This window comes from Anoplolepis gracilipes, chromosome 13, assembly GCF_047496725.1.
Source record: "Anoplolepis gracilipes chromosome 13, ASM4749672v1, whole genome shotgun sequence".
Taxonomy (NCBI): Eukaryota; Metazoa; Arthropoda; class Insecta; order Hymenoptera; family Formicidae; genus Anoplolepis; species Anoplolepis gracilipes.
The window spans coordinates 305,441-319,368 of NC_132982.1; the positions used below are offsets into that span (position 1 = coordinate 305,441).

Sequence of the window (13,928 nt, forward strand, 5' to 3'; positions counted from 1 at the left end):
ATAAAAAGCATGTGTTGATATATGTTAAACAAAATATAATAGGTCAATAAATAATAATTTTGTAATTTTCAAAGAAACGAAATTATGGACGTAAAATAATTACAGGATATAAAATCTCTTGAATCTCTTGAATTATATATTTATTATGTTATTTTCATAAAATTTAAAGTTTAATATTGTATATGATTGTGAATATCTATTACTAATTATTATATAGAATATTTAAATATAAAGGGCATTATTTTTATTATTACGTGGATATCAAACAGGATTAGTAAATGTTCCATTAGTGTTATGAATATGATAATGACGGAATATCGCAATAATTTTTTAACAACATATGATATTTGAAAAAATTTTATTATTATTATATCAGGTATTTTATGCGATATAAAAATTTTATACATGAAAAAAAATATTGTTATACATTAGATAATTCTAACACAAATATATGTATGCAAAAATATAACGTCGCTTTTATCAGTTTAATCTTTGATACTTTCAAGCAGAGTCTGACTATTACTTTCCTCCTTGATTCATAAACGAAATTGTTTGTCTTAAATATGTCACTCACAAAATGGATGCAGATTGTGTATGCCAATTTGTTCTGTAAATCACAAAACATATCAGGTTAAAATATACTAAAATAAAGCATCAACAAATCTTATACAGACCTCTGTATCTTATACAGACCTCTAATCCTTTTTGCACCACGTTATATGTATTCTAATTCACTATTCATATTCTTACACAATCAATATCCATTTTATGAGAATGACATGACAAACAATTTCCTTTATGAATCAAGGAAGTAAGTAATAGCGTAGACTCTGCCTGACGATTGAATTAATTATATACAGGGTGTCCCCGAATTGCCAGATCAACTCTCGTGAGTAGATAGAACGTGTTAAACTGAAAATAAAAGTCTTATATTATTTTGCTAAATTCGCAATAATTAATGAGATATAAATTAATAAAGATCGGCCAATCCGTGCCAGTATAAGCGCGCGAAGAAACCTCCCAGTTGTTACTTGATACTAGGCGCGCGGCAAGACATAAACGCAGCGCGCACTGTACGTGTCTCTTTTAGTACGCCCTTTGTAGATTGCTCCGCTTACTGTCTCGTCGCGCATCTAGTATCAAGTAACAAGTAGGAGGCTTCTTCGCGCCGCGCGCTTATACTGGCACGGATTGACCGATCTTTATTAAGTTATATCTCATTAATTATTGCGAATTTAGCAAAATGATATAAGACTTTTGTTTTCAGTTTAACACGTTCTATCTACCCACGAGTGTTGATCTGGCAATTCGGGGACATCCTGTATGTGTATATGTTTAGTGAATTATATTTTTGCATATAAATAGTAAATTAGAAAACTTACATATATGGTACGAAAAGGATTACGGAGGCTTGTATAAAATTGTTGACAGTTTTATTGCTGGTTTATTTTAACATATTTCACTGATATTAATATTTTGTAGTTAACAGGCAAGACAAATTGACATACACAATCTGCATCCATTTTATGAGAGTGACATATTTCAGACAAACAATTTTGTTTATAACTCAAGGAGGAAAATAATAGTACAGACTATCTAAATATTGAACTGGAAAAAAGCGACGTTATATTTTTGCGTATGAATGCAAATTGTGTATGTCAATTTGTTTTGCCATAAACCACAAAATATTAATATCTGTAAAATATGTTAAAGTGAAACAACAACTAAATTGTCAACAATCTTATACAGATCTCTGAAATCCTTTTCATATCACATTATATGTAAATTATCTAATTCACTATTCATATGCAAAACTATAAAGTCGCTTTTTTCCAGTTCAATCTTCAGGCAGAATCATAGAGATATTAGATATAGAGCACGGGAAGGGGCCGAGAACGCGATAGCGAAATAGAAGGAGAACGCTGCACATGGGCTCCTACTATCCTTGTCTATCGCGTATACGCGTTATAAAAATATTACTCTTGTTATTCTGTGAGCAAAAGAGAGGGGCACTTGTATCAGCTTGCGCATGCGCGATAGACAAGGACAGCAGGGGCCCATATGCAGCGTTCTCCTTCTATTTCGCTATCGCATCCACTCATGAGCTAGCATAGCACTCCCGTGCTCTATACATATATAATATCTCTATTGGCAGAATCTGCACTATTATTTTCCTTCTTATTAACAAAAGAAGTTTGACTAATAGAATATAATTATTCGTTCGTAGTTTAAAATTTTGCATGGAATAATATAAATATGGACCAGGGAATATTTTCATAACACACACACACGCACGCATGCACGCACGCACACGCACACGGGGGGGGTGCAAAGGGGCCTTTAGCCCCCCTCCCGCACCCACCTCGTCCACCTCGCTTTGCGTGAAAAGCTACAAACTTATGTAAACTTTGCTTTGTCTTGCAACGTACATGCGAAACGAGGTGGACGGGGTAGGTGCGGGAGGGGGGCCAAAGGCCCCCCTTGCTCCCCCTCCGTGTATGTGTGTGTGTATTATGAAAATATTGAAGATATATATGAAGATAAAGCAATAAATATGGCATTTTGAAATGAAACATTTTTTATTTATAACTTTCTAACAAAGAACGAGCGACGGCTAAAACCTTTTAAACGTTACTCAGGACAGTGATCTTGATAATATATGTCAAGGTCATTAATTTCTGAAAGGGTTGACCTTATGTGAATATTTACCTTATATCCTATTTTTATAACTTGTTATTCAATAACTTCTTAAGACTTGCCCCTCCTTAAAAGCATTTCTACATTCCATTTCCATAATAGCTTTGTTGATTGGTATTGAAAAAAATTGATTTTTTGCTCCAGTAGCTATTTTAGACATTTACCATTATTTTCTGTTTATAAAATTATTTTTTGGTTACTTCAAATTTTAGAATACGTATTTTAATATTTTGTGGTTTCTCTATCATCACAACACACACAAAATACAAAATTATTATTATGTTTTAATAGCTTAATTTATTTTGCCTTATTATATTTTTACAAGAGAAAGTAAGACATGACATAACTATCATAAAAAGACAATTTTATTAATTACGAAATGTATTATTTTTTATATATAATGAAAGTTTGAGATATATATTTAATTTTAATATTTCAGAATGGTGCAGTTAAATCCATACAACGTAATGCTTTTACTTTTTGGAACTTTTACTGCTTTGAATTATCAACAAACTCCGATAACTTTGCAAGAAAGAGAAATAAAAAAAAATTGAACGTATGCTGTTAGAAATAAAAGGTGAAAAACTTTATTTAAAAGAGGAAGAAACATTAGATTTTTACGATAAATATGAGGTTCCAGAAGCGGAAGAAGTTGATTTATTAGAGGCAAATGAAGAGAAAATCTATCTCCCAGAAAAAGTTATTTGTAATGTTATGTCCTGTCGGCTCCACGTTTCTTCCTCTCATAAGAATTAATTGATAAGCGATAAAGAGAAGTCACTCGACAAACAGACCGTTCTTGTCAAATAACACTTTAAACATTACACGATTTTCGAACAAATACAGAAGGGATCGATGATGAAACACATTACGGTTCGTCACTATGTAGATTAAATGATGACCGCCCAATTAGTAATAAGGAAAAGTTGCACGATAAATAGACCGTTCTTGCCACACCGTAACTCAAATATTTAGACACGATTTCTAAACGAGTACAGAAGGGACCAATGACAAATTATCAATCTCTTATGTAACCGAACAATAAACAGAGCTGAGTAAATTCTAAGATTTCCTAATTTTCACGAGCTCAGCAACGATCAAAACAAGGCGGAGAAAAAATACCTTCGGACCAATCTCAATACGTGGTCCTGCCCAACACGCCTCAGGAAAATTATATAAAAAGAAAGAAATTCGAGAACGCTTAGAAACATTATTCTTAACACTCTTCAAGCACTTAGAACTTTTCAAGTCAATCATCTCAGAAATTCGGCGTCGATAGTCAGTAGTGTTGTACCAGTAATTTCCCTCGGAAACTTAACTTTCGTTCGGGCTCTCCTTTTAACGCAAATTCGAGTGGGAGTCATTTGACCACATTACATTTGACCACGTTACGATTGACCACGCGTTGCATTTGACCACATTATGATTGACCACGCGTTGCATTTGACCACGTTGCGATTGATCACGCGTCGCAATTGACCACGTTGCAATTGACCACACGTCGCAATTGACCATGTTGCGATTGACCACGCGTTGCGATTGACCACGTCGCGATTGACCACATAAATATTGACCAGCTAAGTAGTCAAATGCAACGTGGTCAATAATAACATGGTCAATTGCAACGTGATCAATTGCGACGCGTTGTCAATTGCAACGTGGTCAAATGCAACGCGTGGTCAATCGTAACGTGGTTAAATGCAACGTGGTCAAAAGCAAAGTGGTCAAATGCAACGTGGTCAAAAGCAACGTGGTCAAAAGTATCTGTGGTCAATAACAACGTGGTCAATTGAGACGCTCCCCGCAAATTCAGTGTATGATCCACGAGCACAACCCTCAACGCTCAGCTGCAGAACAACACCGAGACGAAGAGAACACCACGAAACTACCGAACGTAAAACTTCACCAAAATAGTAAGGCGAACTTAATTAGATAGAATCAGAAAAACACGCACACAGTTTTTTTTCTTATTACAACAAAAATAAAATATGTAATCTTTCCACCCAGAACATAAAACTTTAGACTCTCACTCTCCCTTTCATTATTCTGGGTGATGACCTCCGTACTTATGTAACACCCGCAATTAACACACACACGTACTCACGCAAACACAAATTAGAGAATAATTATAATTCAATTACAAACACATGTATACACATATTATATACACACATTTATAACCAAACTTAGCAATAATTTGATGTAATATACTTTCAAAACTATGAATAAATTTATGTAATATTAAAATTCAATTCTCTCCGTGACTTCTAATCCCTCTATCAGTTGAAAGCATCGGTTGAAAGATCGCACTTGATCCTATCCGCATAATAAAGATTAATTTCCTTTACCAAAAAAAGACCTTTTGACGAATGTCCAAAATAATAAGTAGATAGATAGATAGATAAATAGATAAGTTTGTTTATTGAGAGAGAGAGATTCCCTTTGGGGTTTTCAACTCTTACAAAATTACCTTAAAACTAGCTTAACCTAACTTATCACTAACTTAACCTATCTCCTGAGGGGCCTGCGACCGTGGGCAACCCTCTTGGCTCCCTCCTGCTCGCACCTCCCCTTATACACACACACACACATCTCCCTCCACCGGACTTCTGCTTCCTTCCTCTTGCTTGTTTCTTTCATCTTTCTTTCTTAACTATTCTCATCCCCTCGAACCATTCTCTCCCTTCTTCTACTATTCATTCTCATTCTTTCCTCTTTTTTCATTCTTTTTCATTCCACCATCCCCCCTATACCCCTCTCCTTTTCAATTTCCCTCATCCATCCCTCTCCCTCTCCTTCCTCTCCTAAAACTCATCTCACATTATCCTGCCAACTTTCCTCTCCCACCTTCCACTCCTTGCATCCCTCCCACACATGCTCCCATGTCTCCGTCTCCCTTCCGCATATTCTGCATCGTCTTTTCGCCTCCTCTTCCCAGTATTTACTCTCCTTTATCTTGCTCTCCAATCTAAACCTCACCACCCTTTTCCATCTGCTCTGCTCCCATCCTTTTTTCAGATACCCCGGTATCCCTTCCCCCTTCACCTCCTTGTACCATTTGTTAAATTTTGCCTCCTCCATCTTTCCCCTTCTTTCCTTCCTCTGTTCATCTCTATCCCTGTCCTCTATTCTTTTATACCAATCCTCCCCCTCTCCTTCTTCTCCTCCATCACTCTTATCCCTCTATCCTTAAAAAAACCCTCTCTTTCCTCTTCCCACTTTGAGCCCACTTCCCCTGTCTTACTCCTATCCTTCATCTCCTCCATGCATCTCCTCGCCAGCTCCCCTCCCTTTCCCTCCCTCAACCTCTTCTCAAAATCCCATGCTCTTCTTTCCGCTCTCACCCTTAGTTTCTCCCTCTGCAATTCTTTTCTCACCATATATCCCGGCGTCCTGATATCTACTCCAAGAACCCATCTTAGATATCTCTCTTGTATCCTCTCCATCCCCTTCCTCTCTTTCTATCCCCATATCTCCACCCCGTACCCTAACACTGCCCAAATCAACCTATAGAAAAGCCATATCCTCCTTTCCCAGTTCCCTCCGAACCTCCTCTTTCCTATCCCCCATACCTGTCCCATTAACACTGCCGCCCTCCTAATTCTATTTCTCACCTGTGCCTCCTGACCACTGTTTTTCTGTAGCGTGTACCCTAAATACTTGTACTCTTTCACCTCCTCCCCTTCCACCTCCAACTTATCTTTGTCATTCTTCTTCCCCTCTTCTCCTAAATCTCATAACTTTCGTCTTCCCTATGTTTACCTCCAGCCCCTTTCTATCCAGCCTTTTTTTTTCCAGCCTGTTCATCATACTTCTCATCCCTTCCTCCTCCTCCGCAATCAACACCAAATCGTCCGCATATGCTAATGTGTACACCCTCTTTCCCCCTAGCATCACTCCTCCCCACTTTACTTTCCCCATTTCTTCCTCCAAGTCCGCAATCAAGATATTAAACAACATTGGACTCAGAGAGCATCCCTGTCTTACTCCCTTCCCAGTCCAAAAACTCTTCCCCATCGCCTGTCCCACTCTGCTCTTTGTCTCTCCCATTATCTTCTCTATTCTCCTTACCAGTTTTTCTCTTACCTCTCGTCCTCTCATCGATTCCAACAAAACCTCCCTATTCACTGAATCAAACGCCACCTTTAAATCTACAAATATTGCCACCATCCTTCCCTTCCTTCCTTCCAGTTGCCTTCCTATCAGATAATTCAACACATACGCATTGTCCATCGTTCCCATCCCCTTCCTAAATCCCGTCTGATTTGGAGACACTATCTCCTTCTTCTCTACCTCTTCCCTTAGCCTTTCCGCCAACACTGTCGCATAGACTTTATACAGCGTTGGCATCAACGTCACCCCCTGTAGTCCCCCACCCTATCTCCCTCCCCCTTCTTTAATAATGGTATCACCACCCTCTCTCCCCATTCCTCTGGCCATCCCTCCCCTCCCCACACCTTATTACAGAATCTTCATGCTCATCTCTCTAATTCTCCTCCCCCGTACTTCCACACTTCCCCTGGTATCCCATCTATCCCTGCCACTTTTCCATTTTTTATTCTCCCTATTATCCCCCTAATCTCTTCTATCCCAATCTTTTCCTCATCCCACTCCCCCTCCCTCCTAACCCTGTACCCTTTGATCACTCTACTCTCTACTCCTCCTTGCAACCGCATAAAATACTTTCTCCATTCCTCCATCCCGATCTCCTCATTCACTCTCCTCTTTTCCCTCTTCCTCTCCATATTCACTAGCTCCCACACCTCGCCTTCTTTCTTAACCTTCCTTGCCTTCTTCTCCCATCTTTCATTCTCTTCTTTTTCCTCTCACACAACTCATTATACTCCCTCTTCTTACTCTTGTATCTCTCGCCCCCTTCCCTACGCCACTCCCTCAACTTTTTCTTCACCTCTTTTTTCTTCTCCTTACATTCCTCATCCCACTATCCTTCCTGCTTTCTCTCTCTTCTTCCTCTTCTCTCCTCCGTTTCTTTTATCGCCTCTTTTATTCTGTCTTCCATTTCGTCTCCCATCCTCTCCCTTCTCCTCCCTGTTCTAACTCCCCCGACCTCTCCAACACTTTTCTAAACCTGTTCCTTCCATCTTCATCCCATATCCCCTTCCCGTTCCTCCCTCCTTCTTTTTTCCCTTCCTTTTGTCTTGATTCTCCTCATCCATATTTCTAAAGGGTGATGATCTGAATCTATCGTATCCCCCACTTTTAATTTCTTAACTTTTTCCTCCACCTCCCCGTCCCCTATCGCGTAATCAATTACTGTATCTCCCTTCCCCCCGTAAATGTAAACTCCCCTCTCTCATCCCCTCTTACCCTCCCGTTAAGTATTCCCATTCCCCAATCTTCCAGAAATTCTATCAACTGTCTGCATTCCTTATTCCTCTTCTTATCTTTCGATCGCCTTCCCCTCTCCTCTTCCTCTCCCCCGTCCACTCTTCCTCCTCCTCTGCTGTTCTCGCATTGAAACTCCTCCCTATTAGCGTTTTCACTTCCTCCTCTTCCTTTCTTATCCACTTTTCCAATTCCCGTCATCTTCCCCACGCCCTCCCCCACGTACACTCCTAGCACCCTCCATTTCTCTTCCCAGTATTTCAACCTGCCCATCATCATACCCTTCGTTCTCTCCTCTATCTTATTTCCTTTCTCTAGCCACTCTCTATTTATACCCATCAACATATCCCCCTTTAGTCTTCCCCACCCTCTTTGCTACTTGTATCTCCCATTTTAACTCTCTTGATAATTTCCTCTTCACCCCCTCCCAGCCCTTCTCGTCTACCCATGTCTCCGATAACACTACTAACATCCCATATTCTCAAACCTCTCCAGAAATCCTCGTCTTTCTTTCTCAATCCAGCCACATTCCAAAACACCGCTCTCCATCCCCCCTCCTCTCTTTATCATCCTTCCCATTCTCCCTTCTCTTCCCCTTCCTTCTCCCTCCTGTTCCCCTCTTTGTCTACCCTGCACCCTAATTTTCTCTTGATCCTCTCTTCTACTCTTCCCCTTTTCATCTACCAACCTTCCCTCCTCCTCTTCCCATGTCCACCACTTGTCCTCTATCATTATCCTCCCCTACCCCCATCTTATCTTCTTCCCCGCATTCTCCTCCTTTCTCGCAATCTCCTCCAGTTTCCACCTCATCCTCCTTTCCTTCCATGTCCAATCATCTAATATTCTCTCCTTCCTCCTCCTCAGTCCATTCTTCTTCCTCCATATCTTCCTTCTCTGCTCCTCATCCTCCAACCTTACTAATACCATTTCCCTGCCTTTCTCTCTGTCTCTCCGTAGCCTTTTCACCTCTTTAACCCTTTTTTTTTTAACGTCTGGAAAATGCTTTACGCATCCCCTGTGCAGCGGGAACTCCTCAGGGGTACGTGGGACTCCCCCTATAGACGGGGTATACCCACTAAAAACCAGACGGTGATTCTCTGCGCTGCGGTTGAAATGAGTGAGCCCTGGGTTCGCTTTTGCATTCTACCAGGACCCACCCCCGCATTTTCCCCCCTGATGTTCGGGGAGGAACTCCATCCCATGGTGCGCCATTGAGAATAACCTCAATGGCGCCACCATTGGCGACGTTGCGGAACCATACACAACGCCACCTCTTCCTTGGGGTCAAGGTGCAATGGGGGAGTAGGTGTTCGCGCACCTGCTCCTCCCTTGACCCCGGAGAGGGGCGGGTTATTCCCACCCCTCACACTATGGCCGCGGATGTTAGCGGCCCTTTTGGGCGAGGGAGGCTAAGAACCCCCCGTATTCACGGCCCCGGTCGGATGTTTGGGAGGGAGGGAAATATTAGGGGCAGGCAAAACCTGATCCCCCTCACCCTTACCCCCCCGGAACTGTCATCCGACCCCTTTCCTGGCTCTCTTCAGTCTCGATGGGCCGGAGAGAGTCGGTACTGGGGGCAAGCCCCCGATGATCGCCGCCGTCGCGCCCCCGCCGGGAGAGGAGCACACAGCTCCCTCTCCCAGGGCGTGACCGCAATCACCTACCCCGTCCTTACAGACGGCAGGGATGCAAACGGCATCCCTCTATTTTGTGTCCAGGGGATCCACACCTGTAACACAGGTGTCCCCTGGACACATTCGAGGCGCACCCGGAGCCCACATGCCCCAACACGAGGCATTTGTAGCACCTGGGAATCCAGGTGCTACCCATCCGTGTCCAGGCCCGGGCACCCCTGCTCCTACCCTTGAGAGTTGAGAAGACGGCCCTGTCCTCGCAAGGCTTCGCCCCTCCACCCTCAGAAAGGGAACGGGTGGTTTTATCACCATTCCCTCCCCTCTTCTTTTTCCTCCTTTTAGGGCCAACTGGCCCTCCGTTTTTTACGACCAGGAGCCCCCTTCAGTCTCCCCTCCATCCGCATCCCCTTGCAGACGTGAAAGGGGAGCGGTCACAGTTGGCGGTATTATCGCCAGCTGCACCTCTTTCCTTATCAAGGCGTCGATCCTTTTCCAATCCGTTGGGAGAAGGACTGACGCCTCCCGCCGCATCGCCCTTATATCACAGGGGACCTCCCTCTGTGAGGGCATTTGTGTGGAGGAGGCAGACTCCTCCACACCCTTCATCACTTCAGTGGTGTCGGACAAAGCCTCCACCATCTCTACCTCCGCCATCGTCGGGAGAAAGATTTCTCCCTTCGAAGCGGGGGCGGCCATTCCGGCGTTGTTGGCGAACTCAGCAGAGGAGGTCTGCGACATCGCGTCGCGAGCTTCCCCCCCAACTGAGTCGCCACCTCCCTTATTGGAGGTGAGGCCTGGACCTCCACCTCCCTGATGGCGGTTCTCCCACCCGCCATCTCACTTTTCTCAAGAAAGACCGCCGTCGAGAAAGGTCTAAACCTTTCGGCGATCTTCCTTCCTTCCACAGCCATCGCCTGGAAGATTTCTTCCAGCGATGAACTGTAGCCATCCAGGATGACCGCCGCAGTATGCAGATGCTCCAACATCTGCAGACAGCGTTCTCTGTCTGTGCGGCAGTCTTCATACGTTCCCCAGCCCGGTCAACGATGGTTCTCGCGTTCCCAACCGAGGACTGAAAAGCCTCTCCATTGGTGAACTCCCCGTTTCGGCCAAGACCTTAGCGAAGGAGTCCATCTGTGATATCACAGCGGACGCCATTTCCCCTAGGGATCCTGCTGGCAAATCCGTAGGTAGCCCATGGCATGATGACGACCCGGAGGGGGCTGGGATGATACCCCCTCCGTACCGTTGTTCGGTATCCGAACCGAGCGGGACTTCTTAAAATGCTTCGGCATCCATCAGTCTTCGACGCACTCTTAGCACCCTTCGGGATCACGCGGAGGTTGTGAGTCCTAGAACCCGACAACCACACCGGGATCACTCTCCGGGTGAGCCCCCCCACCACGTCAAGGTGGTGCGTCATCGAGGGGGCACCTCTTTAACCCTCGCCTCTCCTTCTATATCTCTTATTATCCCCTCTACCACCTCTTTTCTTTTTCCTTCTTTTACTTCTACTCTTATTATTATATTACTCCTTCTTTTCTCTCTATCCTCCATCTCCATCTTTCTTTCCATCTCTTTCATCCTTCTCTCTATATCTCCTCCTTCCTCTCTTCCCTTCCCTCTGTCTCTCTTCCTCCCTATATCTCCCTCTCTCTACTCTCTCCACACACGCTCGTCACTTTCGCTCTCCCTCTATCACCCTCACACACTCTCAGACCTCCTCTCTCACTTTATCCACCTGTTCACCTCACTTTTCACAGCCTCTTTCTCTCCACGTCTCACTACTCAATGCACCGGAAGCGGAAATCCCGAAATAACAAGTAATATCGATATTCATTATCGTTCACTTGTTTTTGGACCTGATAATTCGTTCGACTCGAAATCTACATTCTAATCCGTACGGTTTCAAGAGCTGGCTGTTACGCCCTTCTTTCTAACTCATCCTTCCCGAGTCTGGACGTAACAGTAGTTTTATTGAAGCAACAATATTGAATGACTATAAGAGGCAAGCTGTGGAATATTGAAGGAGCGGTAAAACTAGACCAAGATCGCTTGAAGGAGTTAAACAAAAATTTAAAAAAGTTACATCGATACGGCAATTACGACGATGGGAAAAAATCATTGAAGGTGGTAGTGGGTTGGAAAAATTAAAAAAAATTTCTAAATACACAATTAACCATTTTAATGAAGCACTTGAAAGAAAAATCATCAATCATGATATTGATATCGCTCGATGGGCTTTTCAAGCACAAGTAAAAGAAAATGCGCCAAGATTCAAAGCCTCAGAAACATGGGTAAAAAGATTCAAAAAAGCACATAATATTGTGTCTCGGAAATAACAAAATTCGTAACAAAAAAATCTGTGCTACCAAAAGCAGACTTGGAAAATAAATGCGATACATTTATTACAAATGTAAAATATTATATTAATCGATATAGAGTGGAAAATATTTATAATTCGTATCAAAGTAGATTTCAGTTAGAATTTCACTCAGGTTGTACTTTAGCCGAAAAAGATATAAAAAAGATAGAATCTATATAGTACAGTCTGTATCATCAACCACGCATAGCTATACATATAATTCAACCGACTATTTCGGCTGATGGCAGATTATTATCACCTCTCTTTATAGTATTAAAAGAAGTTACAGGAACGTTTGGTCCAAGAGTACAGGAAACATTATTTAAGGCGCCTAATATCTTTGTTATGACTTCAATATTAGGCAAATTAACATCACATTATGTAAACATTTGGTTAAAGGAAGTATTTTTTCCGAATGTCGGACCACAATCAGTACTATTATTAGATTCATGGAGTGGACATTGTCCTAACATAATTTCAGAAACTAAACCAGATTCTGCAACAGATATTGCTTTCCTAACTATTCCCGTCGTTATAACGGGAAAAATACAGCCATTAGACGTATACTGATTTTGGTTGTGGAATAATTTTATTAAATACTTTTCTGATACTGTTACGTTGTTAGATTTTGTTTTGGATCTTCATGCTAGAAATAATATCTTAAAATTACAATCATTAATGCACTATCAGATCTCGTCGCCTAGGTTTCAAAATTTATTTAAATATGCGTGGTTTCAAAGTGGATACATGCAGAATAGATTGACAGAATTTGAAACACCAGTATAATTTTGTTTTTAAAAAAAATTCTAAAGTAAAATGCGATATTTATGGCAAAACAGCAATAATAACTTGTTCTTGGTGTAGAAAATCGCTTTATATAACACATTTTTTTCCATGAACATCATCTTTGTAATGAATATATGTCATAAATGTAAGACATATACATTTATATACATAAACTAATTCTGTATTGATTTCTTTAAAAAATATGTTTTCAGTTACTGATGAATACTGATAAAGTTTTTAGCAGTTTTTCTTATCCATGCAATAAATGTTGGTATTCTTTTACTTCTGTCTAATAAAAAATTCTTATTCATATGAAACTACGTTAGTAACAATTTCAATCCCAATATATGCACAAGAGACAGTTATTTAATGTGCCACAACTAAAGAAAGAGCGCAACAATTTATAGCGCAGCGCCTATAGCACGAAGTTATCTTGTTTTCTCAAAATTGATTCATGGAATCCATATACTATTATACATGGATGGATTTTGGCTTTTGATACTCTTTAATTTTTGTTCTTACAAAATTTTTAAAATTTTGCAAAATAAGGGATGGGGGTGGTAAATTATTAAAAAATTTGATAATTCGAAATATATAAGGCTCCAATATTTACAAACACGTAAATATAAACTTGGCAATGAGAGCCATGCGCGGATGTTAATGCGTAAAATTTCTTTAGAAATTAATTCTTTCGCGAAATTTGAATCGTGCACAGGGCACATAATTTACTTGGTGTATTTTACCAAGAAATAGATTCTCATTTTTGAGAATTCTCTAACTCCCCTAAAGAGATGTAGACGAGAAAAAAATACAAGGCGAAGTCGCTGAATCGGGAATCGAACCCGAGTCTTTCGCTTGCTGGGCGATTGCTCTTACCGCTGAGCTATTCAGTTTCACACCGATATTTCTCTTGTCTATTTGTTTATAAACCTATTGATTGATAACCGAAAAAGACGATTTTAGCCAGCGTGAATTTAATAATTCGAAATATATAAATATTTACAAATACGTAACTATAAACTTGGCAATGAGAGCCATACGCAGATGTTAATGCGTAAATTTTGAAAAAAATTTGACATTTTAAAAAAATATAATGACAC

The 13,928-nt window shown here is 41.2% G+C and overlaps 1 pseudogene; it reads left to right on the forward strand.

Annotated features, from left to right (window-relative positions):
- The first annotated feature begins 3,137 nt into the window (after positions 1-3,137).
- Positions 3,138-12,971, forward strand: LOC140672717 (uncharacterized; annotated as a pseudogene).
- Positions 12,972-13,928: the final 957 nt, after the last annotated feature.